Source organism: Tachypleus tridentatus, chromosome 6 (assembly GCF_004210375.1).
Source record: "Tachypleus tridentatus isolate NWPU-2018 chromosome 6, ASM421037v1, whole genome shotgun sequence".
NCBI classification, from domain to species: domain Eukaryota; kingdom Metazoa; phylum Arthropoda; class Merostomata; order Xiphosura; family Limulidae; genus Tachypleus; species Tachypleus tridentatus.
Window position 1 is genome coordinate 71,854,248 of NC_134830.1, and position 19,805 is coordinate 71,874,052.

General features: G+C 31.9%; 1 pseudogene across 1 annotated transcript in view; it reads right to left on the reverse strand.

The window, feature by feature from the left end:
- Window positions 1–19,805, reverse strand: part of LOC143251642 (tachykinin-like peptides receptor 99D) — a 62,215-nt pseudogene that overhangs the window by 18,717 nt on the left and 23,693 nt on the right. Inside the window, exons 2-3 of the transcript XR_013028633.1 lie at window positions 12,463–12,563; window positions 612–702 (exon numbers count right to left, since the gene is read on the reverse strand). The product of XR_013028633.1 is annotated as a tachykinin-like peptides receptor 99D (transcript). The remainder of the gene's footprint in view (window positions 1–611; window positions 703–12,462; window positions 12,564–19,805) is intronic.

Genomic DNA, 19,805 nt, shown 5'->3' on the forward strand with positions numbered 1-19,805 from the left:
CGTGATTTACAAATTAATCACGCAGCGTACGTTTGCATTTCTCAGAAAAAAAAGTCGATTTTCGTCTGAAATGTCACAATGATTCTCCACTAGAGGAAGTCACTTTGAAATTCTGAATTAAACTCGCTTTACAACAATTTTAGAAATTTATTTTAAAAAATAATTAAAAAATTCGTTGACAATAATAATTTTACAAAATTAATGAAAATTATTAAAATGGAAAAAAATTACAATTTACATTTTTTTTTAAATAAGAGATCCAACTGTAAAGAAACTTTGTTAGGAACTTCCTTTTATGATGTTAAGGAGCATGCGAAGTTTCATCTAAATTAGACATTAACTATGGAAGGAGTTTTGCGGATAGATAAGAATTAGTCCAATTAAGCAAGCAATAAATATTTACCAGATTTTAAATTTTTATAACAAGAACTAAAATTATGCCTTATTTATAAGATACACTTTAATACTTATAAAAATCATTTAATGAAATTAAACTAAATTTCTCAGATGAGAAAAAACTTAACCCATTACACAATCTTATAAAATGTTCGATCGGGACTGAGGAAAAGTATTTCATTCAATTTGATAATTTCTGGAATAAACATACTCACGTTATATATAGCATAAATAAAGGGATTGTAAGAGGAGTTGCTCATGGCCAGCCAGTGACAACAGAACCATATGACGTTTATGTATTTATACCTGTTGAAACACGGTAATTCATAAAACAGTTAAATGTAAATTAACTGAAAACAATTTTGTAGTCATATTTATTCATTCACATCCAACTATATTACGATTATATTATTACAGACAATATTTTATATGATAATTGTTTTATATCAGAGATAATTTACATTAAGCTTGTTTGTTTTTTTAATTTCGCTCAAAGCTACACAAGGGCTATCTGCGCTAGCCGTCCCTAATTTAGCAGTGTAAGACTAGAGGAAAGCCAGTTAGTCATCACCACCCACTGCCAACTCTTGGGCTACTCTTTTACCAACTAATGGTGGGAGTGACCGTCACATTACAACACTCCAACCGCTGAAAGGGCGAGCATATTTGGTGTGACGGGGATTCGAACCTGCGACCCTCAGATTACGAGTCGAACGCCTTAACTCCCCTGGCCATTACATTAAGCAAAACAAAATAAGTTATCGCATCCATCAATCTGAACATTTTTGTTACGTTTCATTATTTCTTATGGGTCTCCAAGATCTATTTATTAATCATACCTCGTATTTTACATCAAAAATTTATTTTTCCTAATTGTGATTGTTGTTATTAAGTATAGATTGTGATTAATTTTTATGAAAACTGCATTAACTAATACTTTTCAGAAATGTAATTAGGGTAGTTTCCATTTGAACTCATAATTATCTGGCTTTTTAATTTATGTAATTTTTTACTTTTCTTGTGATGAATGCATTATGCAAAAAAAAAATCCACTTGTGTAATTAATAAAGTTTACAGGTTACAACTATTATTGTGCTGTTAAAATTATTTTGATTTGTCATTAATAAGAAATGTGAACGGTTTACCAAGAAAAATATAAGTGGTTTTAAAACCGTTGTACATATGTCTTGTTTATTTCTCCATACTCAGCGTAAAATGCTTTGATTCTAAAGTGTTGCATTTTTATCCATAGATTATTAAACTATGCATACTGTACAGGCCAATGGGATTACAATATCATTATCAATTGTCTGCAAGGCAACTTTTCTCAAAAATTCAATCATTATCAGTAGGTTTATGATAATGTAGTATGTAGGTGTAGTGTTGTTCTCACCCGTTAAGTTAAAAAGTAAACATTTCAAGGGTTTTTTTGGTTTTTCGTAGTTAAATATATGGGTGTAGTAATGATCCAGTGAATTACTAATTTTCATTTTACTTAATCAAGGGGTGAATTAGGTTTGTGAATATTAAAAACCGGTTTCCTGATTATCTCGGAGAAATAAGAATGTTGTTTTTAATTAAAAAACTGTGTTATTCTTGTTGGCCAATCAAATAACAGTAGGAAACGGAATCGCCCTCGACCTTCAATACAAGCTAATATTGCAAACACAAATCACTGTTTTCTCGTGTCAGGAACTCGGGAGTTTATTGGCATATTTAAAACAGTGTTGAGGCTTAAGACAGCAAATAAGATATTTCACTAGAATCAGAGCTATTTGATACAGAACTAACACAAATTTATAAAGATTTTCGTATATTTTTATTCCGTTAACATGTTCAACAGAAGCTAATATCTTCCTTTTGTTTAACTAGGTAATAACTCTTAAACTACTTTCTACATCTAGTTTCTTTTCATCTTATTTCGAGGTCACTTTTAAAATTTTCTTTCTGCATAAGACGTTCAAATTTCGTAGACAATATTTAGGTTATTGTTTAATTTAACTTTTACCGAGAACGAACGCCATAAAGTTCACACCAGTGATTCAGAGTTGTAGAGTTAGTTTTATTCTGTGAACCATATTTAGTAAAGTGGGGGTTTTGTGATTGTTGGTCTTATTGACTTAGGGTTATTTTTTAGTAGTTTTTTTGTTTCAGTCAGCCTAACTTACAAGGGGAAGCTCGCAGACCAAAAGGTTTTATTTTTTTTCTACTGAAGATTTCATTATATTTTGCTAGTCATGTTTTTATTTAAAATTTGAAAGTACGGACAGTCAGTTAACCGTTGTATTTTATTGCTTTGTATTTTGTTATTGAAGTATTTTTATTTGTATTGTTAACTATGAGTTATTAGATCTTTGTATAGATCTGCGTCTTGTTTCGTTTTATTAATCGGAAAACTACAGATATTTTACAAGAAAAATTTATAGAATTCGAACATTACAAACTTCAATGAACTTAGGTATTTCTTCGAGGATATTAGATACTTTCTTCGGGAAAAAGAGCTCGCTTGTGAATAAGTAAGCTTCTTTTCAGCCGTCAAAACAAGTGTACTGGGATATTAACATATAATTTATTCTCTCCTCATGAACTGTCGATAAAATATGCAGTTCCAGACGATATAGAAGATTTAATATCGTTTCCAAGTTTCTTAAACTTTTGCATACAAATTTTTATTTTTAATAACCATTATAAATTGTATTTTTGTTTCTATATTAAAATATATTTGTATTGAGAAAAAAATTGTGTATCAATGTTATTGGCAAATATTATAAATTTCAAACATATCCACATTATATTAGCTTCTAAATTCAAATTTCTGGCTATTTGAAATCGTAATATATTAACATACGTAAAGTAATAAATTGGAAACTCGTCCTGGATAAATTATAATACAAAACATCACTTAATATAAATTAAATTATTTGTGGTTGTTGTGTTATGAACTACTTTCACAGTCACATACAAAGACGTTGTTAGGATTCCATATTATTGTTATGTATAATAAATAAAAAGAAAACTTTGCAGTTTTATAGGTATATTATATAGTATAACATAAAACAGGCTCAGTATGGACTTGTAGTTAAGGCCCTCAACACAGAGTCAAAGGATCGCGGGGTCGAATCCCTGTTAAAATGTGGCAGTCAATACCACTATTAGAGTTTTCAAACACCACAATGCTTGCAAAAGGTAAGACTAACTTTTAAACTTACAAACTCATTAGGGTCGTAAACGAAAAAAAAACTATTAATAGATAAACTTACAATTAATATCTTAATAAAAATCTCTTTCAAGCTCGGTAAAGAAATCCTCTGACTGAAATGGTCCTTCAAACCAAACTTTTCAAAAACACGTCTTTGTCCTTCTAACGGAAACTTTAGAATTTTTATGTAAAATACAAGAAAAAACTGTTAAAAAGAGCGCGCGTGCGAATAACCGATAGTTACGTGTGGCATCGTAACAATTTGTATATATATCTACATTGTAATTTGTAATCTAGTTTCGTATTCCTGTCCTTTACGTGAAAAGTTTTAACACTTTTCTCACTATGAACTCGTGTGTCAAGCATAAGAAAAAAGTGTCAAGGAAAAGACTAATAAACTGAAGAATTATTCATACAAAACACAGCTCGGGTTGAAACAACAAATATTCAACTATTAATTTCAGATAACATTTTAACGACAATTCTCGCCAGCTAAAACCTGAAAAGTAATTTTAAAATCAATATTCCATCATTAGTAATCATATTTAAAGGCGTACTAGAGTACAAAGATCAGCGGAAAATATATAGCATCTCAGCATAATGTCATGAGGAAAATGACATCTCATAAAGAAACAGTTAAGAAGTATTTTGACATAAAAGGGACTGAAATAACTTATACATTGAGATGTCAAATCGTCAAGTGGATGTCAGTCTAAATAGTAAGTGATCCAGGATGTTGCTGTTCTCAGTAGAAACATTATAGCTATAGGAACTATCACGAGTTGTTGTGAAATATTACAATTGCAACTTACTAGCTGCAAATATTATACATCATTTCATATCAAAAGAACTGATTTAATACAGTGAAACGAAGAGTTAATATACGATAAACCACAATTATTACATTAGAAAGGTAACGTATAAAAGAGGTAGCCAAGCCCACTTAATCAATTATCCAGCCATGAGTTAACATCTAATAAGTTAGCTTGAGATATCGAGAGGCCAAAATATTGTGTTATGCATCCTTCCTGAGCGAGCAATACTTTCCATTATGAATCAATGTCCAGTTGTGACGTAAATGATTTTACCATAGTTTTTAATACGGCCCGTCATGACCAGGTGGGTTAAGGCGTTCGATTCGTAATCTGATGGTCGCGGGTTGGAATCCCCGTCGCACCAAACATGTTCGCCCTTTCAGCTGTGGGGAGGTTATAATGTGACGGTCAATCCCACCATTCGTTGGTAAAAGAGTAGCCCAAGAGTAGTGATGACTTGCTGCCTTTCCTCTAGTTTTACACTGCTAAATTAGGGACGGCTAACACAGATAACCCTCGAGTAGCTTTGCGGGAAATTCAAAACAAAAAAACAATTGGTTTTAATAACAGTTTTTCCACAACTCACCTACAGAGATTTTGAAAACAATATTCAATTTTTTCTATCTCTTAAAGGTTTCGTATAAATTACGAAGAAAAAAGCCTTAGTTAGATCAAATATACAACAAAGTTGCCACAAACATATTAAATATATTTCGGTGGTTTGTAGAACTTCCTGTTGCCATAGAGATGAATAAGTAATATTTAAAAAATAATATCTTGGTGCAAGCACAAATACATACTATCCAGAAATGACATGTCATGAGGCCTTTTAACGTTTATATACTGGCAGTGTGTTTCTCGTGTGTTCTAGAACGGTCCATAAGACCCTTACGTCGCCATTTCTCGAAAGAAATGCACTATAGCCAGTGGTCGTCAAAATTTTAATTGAGTGTCAACGTGTATCAAATTTAAAATATTTGCCAATAAGATTGATACACAAATATATTTTAATATACAAATAACAATACAAGTTATAATAATGGTTATAACAAATAATGGTTTATATGCACTCTTTTTACAAACTCACAAACAATATTTACACTTCTATCTAGTCTGAAACTGAATATTTTATCGACGGTCCGGCTCCCCGACAAACGAATTAATTCTGAGTTGATATTGTTAAACTTCTCTTGACGGGATACTTGACTAGCTTTATTCTTGGCTGGCTTTACGCTGTTTATAAGCTCATTTATTACTGAAGAAGATATCTAATGTCCTCAGAGAACTACTAGCGTCCTAAATTAATTCTCTAAAGTTGAAAGGCTTATGATGCTCAAAATCTATAAACGTTTCTAGTCAAATTCTGTAGTTTTCTGATTAATAAGTTATAATCACAATTATAGCATCCAAGACCTATAATATACTGACTGTAGCGGAAAAACATTATTATTTTGTCTCTTGGCACTTTGATTTATAAGCGATTTTAGGAGACGTTCTCGAAAGTTCTCTTCGCAACAATACTGTCAGTCACTAGTATTACATACACACATCGTACAATGTTGATTCTTACGCTCGAGAATCTTCTACAAATTTAGAAAACAACTGGGCATGCGCAGTTCACATTTAACAATATAAGTTACATATATTTCAAATATATATAAGCTGAAACGAGTACAAATATTAACATAATATTTAATTTATTACAAAAAAAGTACCAATGACGTTTTGTGAAAAAATTGTACGTGATGGAGAAAAATCGATATTTTCGGATCCAGCGTACAGGAATTGCTGTAGAACGTGTAAAAAAAATAATAAAACAATTGCAGGCTTATGTAATACGAAAATTTGACCCTATGTATAGTATTAATGCCGTTATAGATATCAATTATAAATACCAAAGTAAATTTTTGATGAAATCATTTATCATATTAGTTGCTGTAGAAACGAAAATCTAATATTGAAATGAATAATGGTTAGTATGGTTTGTATTAAAATGTCAGTATTGCAAATTTTGGTAATATTTGTTATTTGTTTTAAAAATAAAATAAGTTGTATGTTTACTTCTGTGAATTTTGTCTCTGTCTCATTGTTTCTTATGTAAATTTCATCGAGTTGATGAGGTTTGGAAACTTAATGACTGTGTCTTCCTGTTATTTAGAATAAATATTATTTTTCATACAGTTCGATAGGCTACATTGATACATTTTTTTAGATAGCTAAGTGTGTCTTTTTCCTTAGGTAGGTGAAATAATTTATATAAATATATGTGTGTGTATGTATGTGTGTTTGTATATGTGTACACAGTGTCCACTAGTGCACACACATATGTATACACATATGTTTTTCTTCACAAGTGGGTTTTTCGTCATCACTGATATGTACAGCTGGTACAGCGGTAAGCCTACGGATTTACAACACTGAAATAAGGGGTTTGATTTTCCTCGGTGGACACAGCAAATAACCCGATGTAACTTTGCTGAATGAAAATCACACACACACATAGTAATATATATATATAATGTGGGAAAGCAGATAGACAGACGTGTTCTTTAATCTATTCTGTATCGTACTATCAGTTAGTTTCTTTTTTATCAAAGTCTAATGTTTTCAACAATACATAGGGATGTTATGTTTTAATATCATATCTGAGATATGCAATCACGCAAAATGTGTGTGTATGTTTTTCTTATATCAGAGCCACATTAAAGCTATCTGCTGAATCCACCGAGAGAAATTGAGTCCCTGATTTTAACGTTGTAATTCCGTAGACCAGCAGGGAACTACGCAAAATAAATTCGTTAATAAATATCTCTTAGTTTGATGTGTAACTTTCTATTAAACTCTTTTCTGATGGAGATAGAACAACCTTTTTTAAGGTATCTTCCTTTCTATCCTATCTAGTCAGGTATTAAATATTTAATGAGAAGTTAGCGATTTCATTAGATTTCAATATTATGATAAACACATGCGTTTTGTAAATAGAAGCTTCTGTCGAGATTTTCGCTATACTCAAATTTAATGTGCAGGAATGTTTATGTGTCAAATTAGCTTCGTGAAAAAAAGGTTTAATCATTAAATATTTACAATTAAATTTTATTTAAATTACAATTAGCACTAAAGACACGTGCGTGCATGTCACACACACACTACATCAACTTACACACTAATTAACTTTACATTGAGAGTTAAAATAAATTTTAACACATGTGGTGAATAAAAATAAAAACACTTAAATATTGTCCTAAAAGCATAGATATTTAAAAACCATAACTTCATATTATGTAATAACTTCCACTAGATGAATTTATACACATCTTCAATAATAAAGATAATTAGTTATGAGTGACATGCTTTGATATGTATTCCATATCTCGTTCCATTTAAAAATACATTTGCACTCTATTATACCAACTCTGAATACGAAATATCAGCTAATTGCCTTTAATTGTCAATTGACATAAATGATCAACTAATAGTTGTTTCACTTAATATATTTTGTAAGGGTATTTATGCTCCATGATGCCAACTGTGAAATTAATATGAACAAAATATCCATTGATTGTATTTAATTGTCACTTCACATGATTACCTGACACTTGTTTCACAGGAAAAGGATCTCAATTGTTGTCATAGATCGAATATAACAAACCCCTGTTTTCCAATAACTGTTTGAGTTGTGAAGACACAACAACTCATTCTATTATATACACATTTCTAATCAATTCTTCCATCTACAATGTATTCCACAACACAAAGGATAGAAATCCTAAAAGATGTTTTAGTGTTTCCAATTCACAGGATTTTAAAATAATATAAATATATTTTTTATCTTAGCAGGTCTTTTTTATGTTGGAGTTGCCGAATTTAAAAAGGAGTTTTGCATTCATACTAACAGGGCTGTCGTAGGTCGACTTTTACTGAAAAGCTATGTAAAGTTTCACTCAAGAACTACTTTAATGAAATGTGTTTTTATTAACTAACGGCCAATGTTTGATAGGGTGAAACCTTTTTTATTCTTCTATAAAAACATCAGGTTTATTCCTGAAATAAAAAAAAACGTTGTTCATGTTACTTCCAATACAAAAGACGAATTTACTACATACTGACTTGTGCCACCCACCATTGACACAGTGATATATCTGCAGACTCATAACTATAGAAACCGTGTTTCGATATTTGTGGTGGACAGAGCACTGATAGCCTATTATGTGCCTTTGTGTTTAATTACAAAAACAAACATACGGACTTGTGCTAAAACTAAAACAAATGAGACACGGCAATTTATTTACTAATTAGCCACCCGGATCACTAAACTGAAATCATGCATAGTCGAGACTTCAGTGTTAAGCCTGGAGACTTAAAAAAAGGGAGATTTAGATACACGCGATGGACACAACACTGATAACTTACTCAGTAACCTTGTTCTTATAATAAACAAATAAGCGGTAGAAAGAAATTTGGCATTGATAAAAGCAATTGGTAAAATACGCCAAAATAAACTAAAATACGAAGAGACTGACAAACAAAATGAAATATACTGATACCACTCAACGAAGAACTCAGGTCATGTTAAAGTAATTACATATCAGTGCCGAATGGTTATTATTCTTGTAATTACTTTAAACAGAAATGTAACTTCATGTAACTGTTGACCGTATGCTGACAAACGCAATAAAATTACTAATTGGGTTACTTGCACAAGACATAGTAACATTGCACAAGTTAAACAATATAGCCCTCAGTAAGATGAACAATTACTAAATAATGTGAAAGAATGTTTGAGAAACAGCATATCTTTAATCACCTACAAAAGCCTTTATATATCGTTATATGTCTACCATTGTTACTGTTCTGTCAATGAGATTGTTCTCCCAATTTTGAATCTGTATTTCGAACTAGACGCAGATAGAAGGAAAAGAAAAGTTTTTGCATTGCCACTAAAAATATTTTTTATCCCTGAAGGGTCATCCTTAATTACTGAAATAACCACGGTCAAGTCTCAATTTTCGATCAGACAAGAATAGCCCAAGAGTATGCCCATTGACTAGCTGCTTAACCTTTGATCTAGCATTTCAGAATTATGAACGGTTACGCGCGTAGATTTATAAAAGTCAAACCAAACACTACCGTACTTCCAATATGAGTTGCTTCATATTCCCATGATACCATACATTGAAGCTTGCCTCACCAATTTCAACACTAATGAAGAAGAAAGTATCTGTCTATTAGGTTTCTTATTTTGTGATTCATCTAATTATTGACCCTCATTTACAAGTTTAGTATTATATTCAATACCAATATTCATTTCTGAAGCAATTAGATACCCAAACAGTTATTTCGTAAGAACTTTAACATTGTTTGTTTATTGTCAGGCACAAAACTACAACACAACGGACTATTTGTACTGTGTTAAAGAATGTTGATAAATATAAGTTTGTCTCCCCTGTTCTGGAACCTGAAAGAGTGGCGAGAGAATACCCTATCAGAATGTTTTTTTAAGACCTGGCACTATTTGTATCATAAATAAATATTCAGATATGGTAGCGCCTGCTTGCAGCAATAGCAAAACAAAAACAAATATGGATATATAATTAAACAAGTGATAGATTTCATCACCTACTCTGAACATTTTTAAATTTACATACCTTTCAAGTTCTTTTTTTTTTTTTACAATGTACTCAACTGAGTGCACTCTGACCATCCTAAAATCACACAGACTTACAGGCCAGCCGTTTCGTACAAATACAAAAACCAGTATAAGCAGCGATAACTTTCTCGTATGCAATTAAGAATCTATCAAACCCCAGTGCCAAAAAGATATGTCAGAGGAAGTACAACGTTAGAACCCTGGTTTTGATACCCGTGGTGGACATAGCACAGCTTTGTGCTTAACTACAAACAAACAAAATAAAAAAATTATAAACGCTATGAAAGAGAAAAAGGATTTTGTTGTAATACAGCTGATACAAATTCGGTTGCTAATTACACACGAATATTAGTAATATTGAGTGATGATTCAGTTAGAGGCATGAAATTAAAGCGCTGGATTAAATGTGATTGCATTGCAACCATCTGTTAAGTGATGGAACAAGACACACTGCTTGAAATCACACTATGAGGTATTTTGTTGAGCTAATTTGAGAGCACTAGCGACAACACGTCGTTGTTCAGGAATTTTATTTCTTTGGTAGTTTCACATAATTTAAGTAAGTTTGATTGTTTGTTTGTTTGTTTTTGAATTTCGCGGAAAACTATGCGAAAACTATTTGCGCTAGCAGTCTCTAATTTAGCATTGTAAGATTAGAGGGAAGGTAGCTAGTAATCACCACTCACCGCCAACACTTGGGCTGCTCTTTTATCAACGAAAAATGGAATTGACCGTCACATTATTATGCCATCACAACTGAAAGGGTGAAAAGGTATGATGGGGATTCGATCTCGCGACCCTCGAAGTCAAACGCTTTAATCGCTTGACCATGCTGGGCTGGAAATTTTGATATTCATTTTGGTTCTCTAGAATGTTTTTTGTTTTGTTTTCTGCACGTATAAACTTCAATAACTTTAAAGGTCTGGTACAGATTTTTACAGATTCTCTCAGGTGATAAATAAATGAAAAGAAACTTATATAGAAATAGTTTTTATCATCAAATGTGCACTAGGAAAATACTTCTAGTAATTCGTGCATATGTAATAAATATCTTTAACTGACATACAGAAACAGTTCTATACCCAGGACAACCAATAGTAACTGCGTATTCTTACCACACAAAACACAGAAGTGAACAAAAACGATACAGCGTTTCAAATATTTTATATTTATCATTAGAAGAATAGCATAGGAATAAACTGATATCTTTAACAACTGAGCCATTGTTTTACAAAATAATATATATAACACAGTTGACAAACTGTCTTATTCATCAACCCAATGCAGCAACCATTTAATGTTAGCATAAAACTGTGTAGGAAATTACGCGTGATAGTAAAGAAACATGTTGTAGGTCAAAACAACCAAAGAGTTTATTTATTTATTTTTGAATTTTGCACAAAGCTACTCGAGGGCTATCTGTGCTAGCCGTCCCTAATTTAGCAGTGTAAGACTAGAGGGAAGGCAGCTAGTCATCACCACCCACCGCCAACTCTTGGGCTGCTCTTTTACCAACGAATAGTGGGATTGACTGTCATATTATAACGCCTCCACGGCTGAAAGGGCGAACATGTTTGGTGTGACGGGGATGCGAACCCACGACCTTCAGATTACGAGTCGCACCCTTTAACACGCTTGGCCCTGCCGGGCCTAACCAGAAAGTTAACTGCAGAGATATATATTATTAATATATATATATAACCAAGCAATGTTAAGCCATGAACAAAACACATTAAAATTAAACAAAATACGCTACATTTTTAAAAGGATCCTAGGGTACAAGCTAAAATGTGAGATTTTAAAATGTATTCTATGTTTTGGAGGTGACTGTGAAAGTAGGGCCTACGTTGCGGTGGGGATACACAGTCTATCAGTCTTAACCTCCAATTCGCTAATGTCACATAAAAAGATTAGAAATTTAGAAATTAGGAGAGCGAGATGTGGGTACTCAAGCCCACAACATCTAATAGTTATATCACCCTTCATGAAAAATAAATAAATAAAATAAAATAAAAATAACATGTATATATATATATGTATATACTATTGTGGATACAACGTTCCGGGTAATGCCTTTCTTTTTCTCAAGTAACACTAAATGAGTAGTAAAACAGTAAATTTAAAAGCATCAAGAAAATAAAACTGGAAGTCGTCAAAAATACTATACTGTTTATTTCCTTTTATGATGTTACTAAATTGTAGAATAAAATGAATATTGAAGCTTATCTTATAAAAACCGCCGATTATTTTATCTATTCAGTGATCTGACCATCTACCTGCTTAAACATATAGTCTTAAAAGAAAATACAATTAAATTAAATCACAGAATGGTCATACCATTTTAAATGGTTTATTTTTCGCCAACTCATGCATACAAAAATCAAAACAAATGATATTATCCTTACTCATTTATTTCTGGAATGATCTCTTGAAGAAGATTGTAAGTTTGGAATGGAAGCCAACAGAATGCAAAGATGGTCACTACGATAAATAGCATCTTGATTACCTAAATAAATATAAGGAGAAACATAATAGAAGTAAGTAGAATATTCTAAACTTTCTTTTTGAAGTTTGTTTTCTATGAAGGAAAAAAAAACTGTTTTAAGAAAAAGATTTGTTTTCAATGTGGAATTAATATATTGTTAATCGAAGCTAAGCAATGCGCGTGCATACAAAACTCTTTTTATTAAAGACCACATTCGAGAGCAATAATTCAGAGCAAAGTTTGTTTCTAAAACTAAATGTTGTAAAAGTAATAATACAATATATATAAACTGTACATAAACAATGTTCGTTCAGATAGAAAAATACAATACAGCCGTACAAAAAGCAATGTTTCTAATCTCCAGTATCCAGTATGTTTTATATATGTTCCATTTTATTATGATAAAATTAATTATTTTGACTGACTGCATACATTATTTTAACTAGCTGTATAAATTATTTTAATTATTCAGCTTAGTAACTAAGTAGATGCACTAATAAGTCAAAATGTCTGTAGAACATATGTTTCAACAAAATTTCTTATATGAAGTTTTATTTTAATCCTGTTTTCACTAACAATGTTGGTTAAATTTTGAATGTGTGTATTTTCATTTTTTTATAATAAATGTTTAAACATAAACATTGTTTTTCACTGTTGACTTTGTAATACTTGTAAATGTTTCTAACAAGTTCTTTCCTCATATGTTTTGATAGCACAAAATTTATTGATTTTTTTGTATATTGTATATATTTTTTAAATTTTTTACATACGTTTCTCGATCTTTCTAAATGTGATACATAAATCTCGTACATTAATATTCCCTGCCTTCGATGAAATTTCGCATTAATCAGGTGATTACCCTTTGAAGTAGATAAATTAACAAAGCACACTGAATATTTCAATACAGGTGTACTATCATAAATTAACAGACATATTCTATTTTCAGAGACAGGAATGGAGTTTTTAATTTTTTCTTAGTTTGGTCCTATTCTAAGTTCTAATTCGATCTGTTTAAAAACAAAGGGATTATCCAAGAGTAAGTAACTAGAGTTTTAGAATGTTTTATTAAGAAATGCGTAAGTCAAAACTAAAAAAAAAGGAAGGATTAATACATTTTGAGGAACAAAATCACATTTTACTTAACTATATGAGAGTGAATTACAAAGAGAAAAATGGCCCAATGAGTGAATTTGCCGTTACAGTGTTTAGCAGTAAAACCACAAGAAAGAAAAAATAACAATATCAGATAGAAGTTTTATCTTAGCAAGAAGAAAAAACACACATTATTTAAAGTATAATGAGCTCGTTATAGGTTGATGTCTAGAGCATTCGACCCACAATCTGTTAGTTGAGGTCCAAACCACATCATCGAACATACTCGCTCTTTCAACCGTGAGTACGTTATTACGTGACAGTCAATCCCACTATTCATTGGTAAAGAGTAGCCCAAGAGCTGGCGGTGGTCAGTGTTTATTAGCTACATATTCTATAGCTTATTCCTTCAAAACTTATGATGATTATTACAGATGCAGACAGGTATTCGAATTAAAACTGTTGTTCAAATTAGGATCTTATAAAGATATTAATGACATAATTCTTCATCATTTTGTTGTAGGTCAAGTTAGTGTAAGGACGTCTTTAATAGGTATACCCTTTTACGTATATTAAATATCAAAATCTTTATTGCACTAAGAATAACAAAGGTTTTTTTTTAATGTTCTGAGTGACTTAAATTAATCTTCTTACACCGTAATAATCTTGCAGATAAAATAAAAAAACTCATTAATATAGTTTCTGATTCAGTTTGTTTTGAGTCTGTTCACATAACTTACATGGTTCAGACATTTTTAAGACTATATTTAGGTCAAGCCTACAACTGTCGTAGTCACGTTCTTTTAAGGTAAATAGGTAAATACTTCATAGTTACTGTTGAAAGTAGGCTATGGCTACTTCGGCATCCCAATGGCCATCTTAACTAGTTTTGTATAACCCAAAAATAGGTTTGTATATTCATTCTAAATAATCATAAAGGATATTCTCCAAAGTTGAATACAATATATTTTTTTAAAAACTTGTCTGGCTAAACCATGAGTTGTGAGAAGATAATAATCTTATTGAAGGAAAATATATACATCAATATCCATAAGAGATAAGAAGTATTAAATGCAAAAACTTAATAAATGCGATATTAAAAAATAATAGAAATAATACAAAAAACATTACACAGAAAGAAATTGCAAGAAACACCATAAAAGATGGATGCGGAAGATTTGAATAGAATGTTGTTTCATACATATCGATCACTGAATAGAACCAAAATCACTCATGTTTATGAATTGATTCGACGAGTATATAAAAGTTCCTCAAACAGGAATATTAAACATTTTCTTCTGTGTACTTTATTTAAAGAGAATGATTTGGAAAACGCGTTCTACATTTACAAGGACGAAACTTTCGTAAGCGCATACTAAATTAGAAATTTCAAAAGACTGAAAATTATTAGCTGGGATTTTATAGTTCACATTTCTTCAACATTCTTCTTTTTTAGATTTTAAATATTAAGGATATGTTTTTTATCATGGACAATGATAAATTAAAGAATACAGTGAAAACTAAATTAGCCGTCAGAATATTTAGAAATTAAGAAAAATAGATTTTTTTTAAACTACAAAAATCTAAAACAATGGGGAAAATGTGTCAGTAATAAAAAAAATGTATAAAACTTACATGAGTAATACATAAGTAAATCAGTGATAAGATACAGAAATTGCTATAATTACACTACGGTAGAAGATGAAAGGTATCTATGTAATAGTTGTCCAGAAAACGAAACAGATAAACTTAAATTTGTATTTTCAAATAAATTGCCCTAAAATAATAAATCGCACTTAATACAGGTCTCTAAAAGTTCGAATCTTCTTCTAGGAAACACATAGAAAACTGAAAACTCAAGCTAAATCTCATAGAACACATAATGAAAATAATACATATAGTATCTTGGATATTTAAACGTTTATCAAATATGAAATGTATTAGTTTCGAAACATACAGAATATTAAAGTAGAGTATTCAGGTGTGTGTGCGTGTATATATATACTTTGTTATTTTAACTCAAAAACAAGCCGAAAGAAAAAACGCCGCATTCACTGAAAAGATCCCAGGGTACAAGCTACAATGCGGGATAATAAAATGAACCCTATCTTTTGAAGGCGACTGCTGAGGTAGGACCCACATAGGGATACACCGTCTATTTAGTCTTAACCTCCATTCGCCAGTCTCACCTAAGAAGTAAAGAATAGCAATAGATATAGAATAAGAAATAGAAATAATAATTGAAATAGAAATTAGGAGTGCGAGGTATGAATGCACAACTGTTTGCAGGCAGTGAAGGGTGATATATATGTGGAAAGGTGACTGCACTCCCAAATAAAAAATAAAGAAAGAAGTAAGGTACTACCATGTGGAGATGAGTGAGATAAAACTTACCTGTTGATGTTATCATTCCATTCCCCAATACGGTAAGAAGGTGCTAATTGACACCACAGCAGGTCTTCCTTATGATTGTACTTATTCAACTTCATTAAAATGTAATTATTTTCACTACTAATACACATACATATAACTTTCATAATAAATCACATGTCACTAGAAAATATTTCAACGTTACCCCATTCTAACTAATAAAGTTCAAAAGAACAATCTAAAATATCGTTGTTTCCCTCGAATTTAAAACTCAATTGTTTATTATACTAGCTTTAGAAAAAACAACTTTCTCTGTTGTACACCATGCTCGGTCTGCACTAATATTTTCATTGTAAAAAGCCCCTGGTTAGGATTACAAGGTAGGTTTTAGTTTCTTTAGGTTAGCTTATACTGTATGGAAGTTGGAGTCAAACCTCAGATTTTAGCGTTATAACCTATCACGTTTACTGCTGGTAGATCGGTCTCAGACCATACATCTTGACATAATATACGTAGATCGAAGGCACAAAAGTCCATTGAAGCTTTACTGGGTAAATGGAAAACTGTATGCTCGAGTAGAAGTGCTGAAATGTCAGTTTCTTATGCCACTTCTCATATGCAAATGGCCCGAATTGGCCAGGTGGTTAAGGCATTCGACTCATACTTCGGGGGTTGCGTGTTCAAATCCTCGTCATACCAAACATGCTCGCTCTTTCAGCCGTGGGGGCGTTATAAGTGACGGTTAATCTCACTTTTCGTTAGTAAAAGAGTAGCTCAAGAGTTGGCAGTGGGTGGTAATCACAAGCTACCCTCCCTCTAGTTTTACAGTACTAAGATAGGGACGGCCAGCGCAGACAGCCCGTCGAGTAGCTTTGTGCGAAATTCAAAACAAACCAACCGCAAGAGTGAAAATACTGTTTCGCAGTGAATAAAGCACAGATAGCCCATTCCACAACAATATAAATGCAAGTTACCTAAAGTAATAACATATTTCTATAATATCAATAAATGTTTCTTTGTTTTTTTTAATTTCGCGCAAAGTTACTATGACTCTCTTAAGGTAGCCAAATGCCTCGTCATCTAATTAGTGACGCGCATGAATGGATTAACGAGATTCCCACTGTCCCTATCTACTATCTAGCGAAACCACAGCCAAGGGAACGGGTTTGGAGAAATCTGTATAAGTGGTGAAATATTTGTGTAGTTAACAAAAGCATGAAGGTGTGTTTGTAGTTAAAACCAAAGCTACACAAGTGGCTATCTGTTCTTTGCCCACCATGGGCATCAAAACCCGGTTTATAGCTTTGTAAGACCAATGACGTCTCGATGAGCCCGAAAGCAAACGTTGGGTTATATTTGTTGCGTATACTTTTTTGTCATTTTCAGTTGACCAAAGTAATTTTCGAAATTGTATACTATTGATATATTATAATAAAGAAGTCAGTTTGAAGCGTTACGACTTGTTAATTATAGTATTATGGTTTTGAACTGTAATAATACGAACCAATTACTTTTCGAGCCGGGAAAATAGTTTGTATAATCAAAGCAGCAAAAAATTTCTAACGAGCTTAATGCGTTTTCCCGGTGAGACAACGGTAAGTCTTCGGACTTGCATCGTTAAAATCAGGAATTCGATTCCCTTCGTGGACATAGTAGACAGCCCGTTTTGGCTGTGTCATAAGAAAAGCATACACACAAACCTAATACAAGCATAATAGGAAAGCAATATTTTCAAAAAAAGATTAAAAACTTAATAATTCTCTGTTCAAATGATAATCAAATAAGAAACAAAATATTGATTAAGTCATTATGCAAAGCTGTTCCTATGAGTGTTTTTCTACAAACTAGTTAATGTTTTGCTGAATACAAGAGAAGTAAAACAAATACACATATATCTAGTTACAATGAGATATCCAACAAGAAATATATTAAACATTTACCCCAGAATGAATCTATTGTATATAAAGCAGAGTTATATAGTTTTCTGTGTGATGTCACCAGCTGTCACGAGGAAGTTGCTTGGATTAAATTTGAGGAGGAATTCAGGTAGGTTCCATAGCAGTACAGCGGTATGTTTGCTGATTTACAACGGTAGACCGTTTTGATTCCCGTGATGGGCACGGCACAGGTAGCCCCATGTGTAACTTTGTGCTTAACTACAAACAAACAAACAAAACTCGGGCGAATCTACCAAAAGATCTAATTTAAATCGATAATAATTTGGAAGATCGTTTCGAGTCCTTTGACTTTTACAGCCGAGAATAAGAGCTCAGCTGTGTGCGGATATCAGTACCGATATACATGGAACCAACTTCAAACCAAGATGATGTTTACAGCTGCCATAGCACAGGGACTTTACCTGCAACGACGACTCATGAGCTGTGAGACCACCTTTAAGGCATTTCTTGCTTAATGCCCGGAATGGCCAAGCGCGTTAATGCGTTCTACTCATAATCAGAAGAGTATGGATTTGAATCCAGGTTCGTTTGTAAAAGATTAGCCCAAGAGTTGGCGGTGGGTGGTGCCCTTCACTCTAGTCTTATACTGCTAAATTAAGGACGGCTAGCGCAGATAAACCCACGAGTAGCTTTGCACGAAATTCAAAACAAAAACAAATTTATCTTGCTTAATTTGGCTTTTGTTTGATATATTTATTTGACGTAAAATATCATAGTATCTAAATATGACTAAAATTAACGCAGAAAAATAAATTAGATCAAAATTTATTGAAAAACAGATTGTAATTTTAACAGCCAATAAATATACATTATCCAATGTTATTATTTTGTTGTTAATTTTCTCTTCAGTTTTCATAAAGCGTCTGTGCACTGTACTTAATAACAGAAGTTTAATTTAAATGTTCTTGATCACAAAAAACATATTTTTGTTTATAACTGCAATGTTTTTTGCTCACATTCCCTGTATGGACACAGCAGATAGTCCGATGTGGCTTTGCTACAAGAAAACACATACGCACACTCTAGCTCATAGCATAGGAATGAATACACATTGTTGGGGTTGACAGTATACAGAAGGCTAAGTAGGTTATATTTTATGCAATTTTCTATATCGAAACCAGCATGTTATATGACAACTGCAACCAATGAAGTCATGGTATTCATGCGCTGAGATAATAAAGATGTACTAAAATCGAAGAACTATAATTCCCAAAAACATGACATTCCTTTTACTTAAATTGCAAAACAAAGGAATGTGGATCAACTTCTGGAGAAAAGCGATTGGAAAGAAACCCTCCAAATAATTCTTTCTTATTAAAAGTAAGTTACATTAAAGTAAACTGAATCTTTGCAAATATCGTTAAAATGTTTATTTTGTGACTAAAGAAATTTATTCATAGAGTCATGTTTTGTTTGTTTTTTTAATGCAGAAACTCATAAATTTTCAAATTTTAAATTTACTGTCGCCATCTCGTGGCCAACATTGTTTACTTGTTCAAGCTTAAAAGATTGATACTTTTTTATTTTTGTTATTCAATATGATCGTGTGCAAAATTCAAACCACACCAGGTGGGCTTACTTACTGATTTACATTATCATAAAACATATATGTTTAATTTAACATAGTGAAAGTAATTATTACACTAGACAAATAATAAAGTAACATATATAAGTATTGAAATCGTGAATACTTTTCAGTCATCTAGGAAGTGAAATAAAACAGCCTGCATTTATCTATCACCAAATTCCATTTGGTGGTGTTAATGTTGTTTTATAAGCTGGAATATATAAAAACGCCGTTCCAGTCTTTATCAACATTTCTCCGGTTTAAAATAATGCCATT